Genomic DNA, 10,694 nt, shown 5'->3' on the forward strand with positions numbered 1-10,694 from the left:
TTGACCGGCTCCACCTTTTATAGTGAGCTGCGGTTCCCTGCTTCCAGCCCAACCAATAGAAACTCTGCCTAGCGCAGACTGACAGCTCCTTGAACCCAGTGGTGGCAGGCTCAGAAATCTGCTGCATTTCCAAACTAGGGTAGGACAGAGAGAGCGGGAAGGAGGGGGAGACCATGGGGGATGAGAAGACAGAAAATGAAGTAGGGAGCTGGTAAAGGAAAGAGAAGTAGTAAGTAGTATCTGAAGGAACTGAACTCTGGTCCTCTGGAAGAACAGCTAATAAAAACCCTTGAGCCTTAGCTCAACCCCACATGGTATATATCTTTTAGGGAAAAGGTAAGGAAGAAAATAAACAGAACACAGGTAAATGCACGGAGCTTCTGATAACTTTGGTTAAATGTAGTTCTGTTTATCTATCTAGTCCATCTAAGGAAATTCTTTAAGTTTTCATGCCTACGGTACTTGTTGGCATTGTAAAAAAAATCTCTTACAGCTTCAGTCAGCCAAACCCGGATACTTTCAGCTTTCACAAATATATTCTTCTGTTGGTACCGTCACACACTGTTGCAACTGTTAACTGTGGCTTGCCTCAACCACTCAGTGGATTGGTCTCTTCTCAACAACCAAATTCAAAGAAGAAAAACCTCAAACAGTCTTTTTTTTTTTTTTTTCCTAACTTGACTCTTTATATCTTTCCTCGGTCGGGTTAGATATACGGAAGGTGGAAGAAAGATCCATTTGAGATCCTCTGATTCTGTTTCTAATAGGAACCTGGTTGCCTCCGTTACTAAAATTCTAACTAAGCTCCTACTCACTCTGAACAGCCTACTCCTCTGGAAGCTTTCTAATGAACAATTAATTAGCATTGGAAAGGTTGTCTTTAGTGAAACAAACCTTTATTCTTGCTGCTATGAGACCAGCTTTGAGGTGATAATGAGAACTAGCATCTAGGTCAGGGATCAGTTAGCTTCCCAGGTACCAAATAATAAATGTTTTTTGTTTTGCAGGATCTACGTTCTCTTTGCTGAGCCATCATCTCCTATTGCACTTGAACAGTTATGTCAACAAACGGTTATGGCTGCAACTGATATAAATGTTATTTGTGACCCCTGAAGTTTGAATTTCATGTAATTTCATGGGCTACACTATGTCTTCTTTTTAAATTTTAGTGGGAGAGCTGGAGAGATGGCTCAACAGTTCAGAGCACTTGCTGCTCTTCCGGAAATTCCACGGACAGTTCCCAGAAACACATCCAATGACTCACAACCGTGTATATAACTCCAGCTCTAGGGTATCTTGGTTCCCTCTTCTGGCCTGCACAGGCACCTGTACAAACATGGGAACATGGCATATACTCACACATACAGTAAATACATTTTAATGTATGTCATGGTCTGTAAATGCTTGGCCCAGGGAGTGGCACTATTAGGAGGTGTAGCCTTGTTGGGGTGGGTTTGTCACTGTGGGTGTGGGCTTTAAGACCCACATCCTAGCTGTCTGGAAGTCAGTCTTCCACTAGCAGCCTTCAGATGAAGAGGTAGAACTCTCAGCTCCTCCTGCTCCATGCCTGCCTGGACGCTGCCATGCTCCAAATTGATGATAACAGACTGAACCTCTGAACCTGTAAACCAGCCCCAATTAAATGTCCTTGTAAGAATTGTCTTGGTCATGGCGTCTGTTCACAGCAGTAAAGTCCCAACTAAGTCAGAAGTTAGTACCAGAGACTGGGGTATCACTGTGATAGGGCTGATCATGCTTTTGTTTGGAAAATGTGGATTTTGGGACTTTGGATTTAGAAATCAGTGGAATCCTTTAAGTGGGGCTAACAGGCTATTCTGGTAGAAATATGGAAGACTTTGACGCTGAGCGTTATTAGAATGGCAGAACGGTGCAGACCTGCCCCAAGAGGTTTCGGTGGAGAAGAATTTCAGTATATGGCTTTGAAGCTACTTCTGTGGTATTTTGGTAAAGAATGTGGCTGCTTTTTGCCATTGACTGAAGAGTTGCCTGAGGCTAAGGTGAAGAGATTTAGATTAATTGCTTTGAAAAAGAAAGTCTCATGAGGTTAAATTTCACTCTTATGAAGAGCATTTTAATGAAAAGAATCAATCTGAGAAAGGAATTATACAAAATATATGGTTTAAGTATTCAAGAGGCACCAGGAAGGAGAATGGAGCTGAATCCTAGATTCTAGGAGATAACAGATTAAGAGAATTGGAATTTGGGGCAAGATCCTACCCAGCTAAGTTTAGATCCAGGCATGGTGGCACACGATATTAACCCCAAGAGACTGGTATGCACAGCTCTGAGTTCAAGGCCAGTCTACAGAGCAAGATCCAGGACAGCCAAGCTTAGGCAGTGAAGGAGTTGGAAAACAGAAAACTGGTGATGATGTAATAGGACAAGGTGCCATGTTCCAGCCCCAGCAAGCAGCAGAACCCAGCAGCTTTGGCCATGTGGCTCTGGCTTTAGAGTAAAATTAGAAGGGACTGCAGGGATAATTGATGCTGGTCAGCTGTAGCTAAGAAATTAGTGGTGATAAAGAAGAGACCAGCATCACTGAGGTGAAATGTTTTCTGGGAAAATGTTTTCTGACAGCCCAAAGAAGCTGTGTTTCAGAGATAGCCAAGGTTGTACCTCATGTTGCAGCTGTACTTGGTAATGTGTAAGAGTCACCCAGGTGGTACTGATTTTGAAGGTACGAAAGGGTCATGAAGAGCAGCTGAGGCTTGGCACTGTGAGAGGCCAGGGAAGGCCATTGGTGAAGTTGCAGCCTCAGTTGTAGTTGATGGCCCAGGACTGAAGAGGTCATGCAAAGGAGTTAAGCCTTGGCGCCATGAAGAGAGAATTTGAGAGGCTATTGGTGAAGCATAGTTGCAGCAAAAGACCCCCAGTGTATTGGAGATGCCAGTACCATGGGATGGTCACCAAGAACAGCAGCAGCAGTGGAGTGAATCAACCTGAGCTTAGAGCGCTACAGAGGGCAGAGCTGGAGAAGTGATGCCAGCCCTTTGGAGGAGCCCAGAAGATCATGTGTGGATCCCAGACATTGGAACAAGAAGCCGTAACACTGAAGTTGCCTAGGAGACCCCAAGATATTTGAGATGCCAGAGCCATATCTTCTGAGGAAAGCTGCTACAGGCAGTGGAACCAGCCCAGGAGAAAGAAGTTTGTTGCAGTCAACAAAAATGAAAAAGGAGTTGGAGATCTGAAGACAGCTTTGGCATCAGACATGGAGATCCAGAGTTTGGAGTTTGCCCAGTTGGTTTCCTGTCTTGCTTTGAGGATTACAATTAAGTGATTGGATGAATCTCAGAAGAGAATTTGGATTTTGGACTTTTAACATTGCTGAGACCGCTATACACTATGGGGGTTTTGGAAGTTGGACTATATATTTTTTAATTATGCTATGGGTAGGTATGGCCCCTATGGACTGGTGTTTGGACTAGCCTATGGGGGCCAGGGAGTGGAATGTGATGGTTTGTATATGCTTGGCCCAGGAGTGGCACTATTAGGAGGTGTAGCCTTGTTGGAGTAGGTGTGTCACTGTGAACATGAACTTTAAGACCCTCATCCTAGCTGCCTGAAAGTCTTCCACTAGCAGCTTTCAGATGAAGATGTAGGACTCTCAGCTCTGCCTGCACCATGCCTGCCTGGATGCTGCTATGCTCCTGCCTTGATGATAATGGACTGAACCCTTGAACCTGTAAACCAACCCCAATAAAATAAACCCTAACTAAGACAGTGTAAAACAGTATATATATATATATATATATATATATATATATATATATATATATATTCCCAAAGACACTAACAATACTACATAATGGGGAAAATGATCTAATGATCTAATTGTAGGATCTGATTTTTTTTTCTTTTCTTTTCTTTTCGGAGCTGGGGACGGAACCCAAGGCCTTATGCTTGCTAGGCAAACGCTCTACCACTAAGCTAAATCCCCAACCCCAGGATCTGATTTTTTTTATTATTTCATATTTTTAAGATTTAGTTTTGTTGGATATGGTGGTGCACATCTTTAATCCCAACACTTGGGAAGGAGAGGCAAGTTGTTTTCTGTGAGTTTGAGTTCCAGAACAGCCGCAGCTACTTAATTGAACTTCTTTTAAAAAGAAAAAGAAAGAAAGAAAGAAAGAAAGAAAGAAAGAGGAGGAATAAAACACAAAATAACGAATAATTTTTTAATGTAAATATTTTCCTGCAAATACTGTATGTGTGCCTGATGGCCCAAGGAGGCCAGAAGAGAGTGTCAGATCCCTGGAGCTGGGGGTACAGGTGGTTGTGAGCCCCCAATGGGAACTGAACTTAGGTCCCTCTGCCGGAGTCGCAAGTATTCTTAGCCATCGTACAAACCCTCTAGCTCTGATTATTTTATCTTATTTTTAAAATCATTTTTATTTTGTTTTATGTATTTAAGTGTTTATCTGTGTATTATATGTGTGTCTGGTGCCCACAGAAGCCAGAAGAGGGCATTGGATCTCCTAGGATTGGAGTCATAGACAGTTATGTGTCACCCTATGAGTGCTGGGAAATTGAATCTGCATCCTCTTGAAGAGTAGCAGTGCTCTTAGTTGCTGAGTCCCTGATTTATTTTATTTTTAATCACGTGGGGAGGGAGTACTGTACGTGGAAGTCCAGGTGTTTATGGAGGCCAGAGAGGTCACTGAATTGCCTGGAACTGGAGTTACAAGTAGTTATAAGGCACTCTCATGTGGCTACTGAGACCAAGCTCCTCTGAAGAGCTGCCTAGGTTCTTAACTCCTGAGCCAGGTCTACAGCACTGGTAAAACCACTCTTACCTACAGTAAGCTATATTTGGATCATAAATCATAACTGCCAATCCCTGACATAGATGATAATATACGATATTATATTTATATGATAATAAAAATATGTCTAGATATGCTATAATAGTAAGTCATATGATGATAAATAGTAATATGTAAAAGAAAGACATTAGTTAGGACCAAAAGAGTCAAAAGTTTCCTGGGGAAGGTAACATTGAAGTTGGGTCTTAAAAGAAGAGATTCAAAAACAATAAGGAATATAGACAAGTGGAAGGAGGAAATGTGGATAATAAGAAAAATACAGTTAAGGTAGATATGGAAAATACAGTTAAAGATATATGGGAGGGTTTTGACTATCAGAGGAAGATTTAAGCTTAGCCCCCATACGAATAGTACTGCTATGGATGAGAAAATGGCTCAGTGGCTAAAAGTGCTGGAGTTCACTCCCTGAGACCTGTACAGAGGTAGAAAGAGAGAACTGACCCCACCACATTGCCCTCTGACCCCCATGCACGTATCATGGCGTGAGTTCCCTCCATCAAACACATAACAATATTAAGAAAATAAGTAAACAAATACCATTTCTAGGTTGTTTTTTCTGCAGAGGAAGGAGGATTACTCTTACAAGGAAAACATTAACAGCAAGAAGGTCATGGTAGGGGCACTGCAGTTGTCCACCGTGTAAGGACCTAGGTGACAGTACCAGGAGAAAAAACACAGCATCAAGAAACAGACAACAGTGGCTGGAGAGATGGCTCAGCGGTTAAGAGCACTGACTGCTCTTCCAGAGGTCCTGAGTTCAATTTCCAGCAAAAACATGGTGGCTCACAACCACCTGTAATGGGATCTGATGCCCTCTTCTGATGTGTCTGAGGACAGGGACAATGTGCTCACAATATGTAAAATAAATAAAACCCTTAAACAAGGAAAGAAACAGACAACAAGCCAAGAATGGGTGCACGCCTGTGCTTCCGGCAATGGAGAAGTGAAGGTACCAGTATCATGAGGAGGCCAGCCTGGGCTAGACATCTTTTCTCAAAAAAACAAAAATCTGCCTTGCAGTAGTGGTCCACACCTTTAATCCCAGCACTTGGGAGCCAGAGGCAGGCAGTTCTCTAAGTTCTAGGCCAGCCTGGTCTACAGAGTGAGTTCCAGGACAGTCAGGGCTACGCAGAGAAATGGTGTCTTTAAAACAAACAAACAAACAAACATCAAAACAGCAGTAATTCCTATGCAATGTAGACCTTGTAGTCTAATGGGAAACACCCCAGCATGCACCAGAAAGGCAGACAGCTATAAGTGCTGTGTAATGAGAATTTTTGAGTTTTGTTTTGCTTAAAAAAAAAAACTGAGACATTGTAAGACTATGTTTCCATTTTAATCCCAGGTGTGGGATATGGGGCTGTTTCAGCTGACTGTGATTTGCCTCGTGCTGTAGCAGGGGCATGGTTTTGCCAGCTGCAGAAAGTGTCTGTGATTGTGTGACTGTGGAACTCCGGGGACTTCTCAGCGGGTGTATAAATGCTTGGGTAGAGGGCAAGGTAGGTTGTTGATCAGTTGTTGTTGGCTGGTTGTTGTTATCTGTTTTTAGCTATTGTTAGCTGTAGTTGGCCAGTGTTGGCTATTATTGGCTGCTGTTGGCTGTTGTGACTGTTGTTGGACATCGTTGGTGGTGCTTTGTTAAGTAGTCATGTGCAAAGAATAAACAACGGGAAGAAATTAGATATCCTGACAGTGAAGATCTAACTGGCCCCAAAGAACTTGATGCCCTCAATCAGCAGGAAGTAGTTTAATGAAGCAACATTGTTGCCCCTGTTCTGACCCTGGACTTTATTGACTTTATTCAGGGATCTCCCCGCTATCCATTTTTCTCTCCTACCTAATTTTAGGGGGTTTAAAGGGTGGAAGAAAAAGGGTGGAGAAGGATGGAAGAAAGAAGAACCCACAAAGTAGACAAAGGCCGGCTACAGTGTTGTGGTAGAAGTCTGGGCAAGGGCAGAGTCTAAGAAAAGTAATAAAAGGAGGTTCGAGTTGCTGGACATTGTGGCATAGGCCTTTCAACCTAGCATTTAGGAGGCATAGGCAGGCAAACCCCTAAGAGTTCAAGATCAGACTGGGCTACACAGTGAGACCTTGTCTCGGGGGCAGAGTGGGGGAGGTGGTTTAACTTGAGAAAACACCAGAAATGACTATTAAGAATAGCAAATTTTAAAGATTAAAAGCCAAGTGTGGCAGTAGGAACCTTTAATTAATCCCAGCCCTCAGGAAGCTGAGGTAAGCAGATCTTTACAAGTTCAAGGCCAACTTGGTATACATATCAAACTTCAGACTAGACTAGGATACGTACGAAGTGAGACTGTCCCAAACACAAACAGCGAGATTCTGTGGAACTAGTTATAGGCTTTGGAGATGGTCACATGCTAAGATAAGAAGAAATAAAATCACGCATATAAAGGTACTTTACAAACTGTTATGTTAAACTTAGATATTTTTATTTCTTTCTGGTACATTGTGAATAGATGAATTTTTTTAGAGATTTATTTATTTATTATATATGAGTACACTGTAGCTGTCTTCAGGACACATCAGGAGAGGGCATCAGATCTCATCGCTGAACATATATCAAGTCTCTCTCTCTCTCTAAATTTTTAAAGATTTATTTATTTATTTATTTATTTATTTTTTGGAGCTGGGGACCGAACCCAGGGCCTTGTGCTTGCTAGGCAAGTGCTCTACCACTGAGCTAAATCCCCAACCCCTATTTATTTATTTAATGTATATGGGTACACCATCACTCTCTTCAGACACACCAGAAGAAGACATTGGATCCCATTACAGATGGTTGTGAGCCACCATGTGGTTGCTGGGAATTGAACTTAGGACCTCTGGAAGAGCAGTCAGTGCTCCTAATCTCTGAGCCATCTCTCCAGCCCCCATGAATAGATGAATTATTAAGGAAGAACATCAAAGATGAAGGTAAGTGAGGTTGAGACTGGACCCGAGTTGGGAATACACATAGCTGCTCCCAGAGTCTGGGGAAAAGAAACACCTCTGAAGGAGGAAGAAAACAGAGCTGTTGGGACATGGAGAGGCAGGGCTGGAAGAACGGCTCTGTGACAGCTTCTCTGGTAGTTTAATCCCCAGCACTGGGGTACATGAAGGAATAATAACAGCATAGAAGATAGAGAAGAAAAGTGTCACAGGAGGGATTGCAGTGTCAGAGGTTCAAAAGTGGTAAAGATGCTGACAAGAAAAACGTAAAAGAAAGCTCACTGAATTCAAGAGACTATAACAGATCATTGGTGAAGAGAGAGAGAGAGAGAGAGAGAGAGAGAGAGAGAGAGAGAGAGAGAGAAGAAGAAGAAGAAGAAGAAGAAGAAAAGATTAAAATCAGATTACAGGACTCAAATGAAAGCCGCCCTTCCTGTTCAGTGTTTGTGCCAGTGCCTGGAAGGTCAAACAGAACAGAGCGGGTCCAGACTGGAAAGGGAAAGTTGGGTCATTGGATAACAGGGCGAGGTCAGCCAACATCAAATGCAAACAGGGAAGGTAGGAACAGCATGTAGCAACAGTTCAGAAGTCAGAACGGAGCTGGAATGAGCACGAGAGACTAATAGGCGTCTGGCCGGAGAGTCGGAACAACAAAGAATAGTCAGACTTGAAAGACAGCCGCTAAAAGGAAAATAGGAGTGCTTCCAGATGACACCTTGGGACTTCCAATATAGCAAAGCGCTTCACACAGACAAGATACCCACTAAACATTTATTGAAAGAATGATGAGTGCCTTCACCCATTACTGAATGGATGGTTGGATGGATGGATGGATGGATGGGTGGATGGATGGATGGGTGGATGGATGGATGGGTGGATGGATGGGTGGATGGATGGATGTATGGACTGATGACATAAATAATTGAACTTGATATCATGTGGAAAGATTGTTTAGACTGAGACTATATTTTATTTTCTATTATTTTTTAAGGTTTATTCATTTAATATGTATAAGTACACTGTAGCTGTCTTCAGATACATCAGAAGAGGGCATCAGATCTCTTTACAGATGGTTGTGAGCCACCATGTGGTTGCTGGGAATTGAACTCAGGACCTCTGGAAGAGCAGTCGGAGCTCTTAACCGCTGAGCCATCTCTCCAGCCCTTATTTTCTATTATTTATGTGTGTCAGTGCTTTTTCTTTATTTATGTGTATGTAGTGTCATGGTTGAATATGGTCAGCCCAGGGAGTAGCGCTATCTGGAGGTGTGGTCCTGTTGGAATAGGTGCGTCACTGTGGGCGTGGGCTTTTAAGACCCTCATCCTAGCTGCCTGAAAGTCTTCCCCTAGCAGCCTTCAGATGAAGATGTAGAACTCTCAGCAACTCCTGCACCATGCCTGCCTGGATGCTGCCATGTTCCCACCTTGATGATAATGGACTGACCCTCTGAACCTGTAAGCCAGCCCCAGATAAATGTTGTCCTTATAAGACTTGCCTTGGTCATGGCGTCTATTCACAGCCTATTCCCTATTCATAGGGAAAACCCTAACTGAGACAGTGGTGTATAGACATCCATGTAGGGAAAACATCCACACACATAAAATAGGATTTTAAAGTGAAAAAGAAAGGAAACAAGGAAAAGCAACCCTTGTGTCAGAGAGACAGCTCGGGGGTTGAGAGCACATCGTCTCCTGGCAGAGAACCAGAGTTTGATTCTCAGCAGCCACATGGGGCAGCTCCCAGCTGCCTGCAACCGCAGCTCCAGGGGATCTGACACCTTTCTGATCCCCTCTTACATGATCTCTCACACAGGCACATGCGTGCACGCACACACACACACACACACACATACACACACTCACACACACTCACACACACATACACACACATACACACACATACACACACTCACACACACTCACACACACACTTATTCACACACACATTCACACATACACCCACATACACACACTCACACACACACTCATTCACACATACACACATACACACACTCACACATACACACACACATTCACACACACACATACACACACACAGAGGGAGGGAGGGGGAAGGGAGAGTGAGGAAAAGAGGGAGGAAGGGAGAGCAATAATTTAAAAAAATTTTTAAAGAAAATGTTTTTTTTTTTAAACTCCATTAAAAAAGCAGTTCTTTAAGCTAGCAACTTACATTTCTTTGATAGGCAGAAGCATACGGTTGTTGTTTCGTTTGGGCTTTGACAAATCTGTGTGCAGATATGACTTACAGGCCCCTAGAGGTAATCTGAGCTAGTCAAGGCTGCAGGGTCAGGAGGCCCAATGGAGGAAAGACTGAACGTAGTGGAGGCGGGGGCTCAGGATATGTGAGGTGATGCCAACTGAATGGAACAACAAGGGCGAGTGTCGGAGGTAGGTGAGCACAGTCTGTTCAGGGCACTAAGTGTTTGAACACATCTAGAGCCAAGTGTGATGTACTAGGTCAGGGCAGGGAAGTGGGGACAGAACAGAAGAGGCCAGCGTGATAAATAAGGACCGCATCACAAAGGACTCTGTATAACATGCTAAAGAGTTGGGATTTTTTTTTTCCCTGAAGGTGATGGAAAGCAAATGAAGAATTTTAAGCAGGGGAGAGACATGATCAAATTAGCATTTTAGAAATAGCAACCACGGAGGATGGGTTAGGAGATGAGGGAATAATTCAGCAGGCTACTGCCGGGATGGGTGAAAAATGACAGCCGGAGCTCAGCTCACGGGCAGTGGGCATTTAGAGGTCAGGGGACAGCAATGACAAATCATGACTTATAGTTAATTTTAGGGAGAGAAAAGAGGTCAGGTGACTCCATCTTCCAGCTCAGCATCTGGGAGAGGGTGGGAACGAACGGGCAGAGACAGAAGGCAG

The sequence above is a fragment of the Rattus norvegicus genome, chromosome 13, assembly GCF_021556685.1.
Source record: "Rattus norvegicus strain SHRSP/BbbUtx chromosome 13, alternate assembly SHRSP_T2T, whole genome shotgun sequence".
NCBI lineage: Eukaryota > Metazoa > Chordata > Mammalia > Rodentia > Muridae > Rattus > Rattus norvegicus.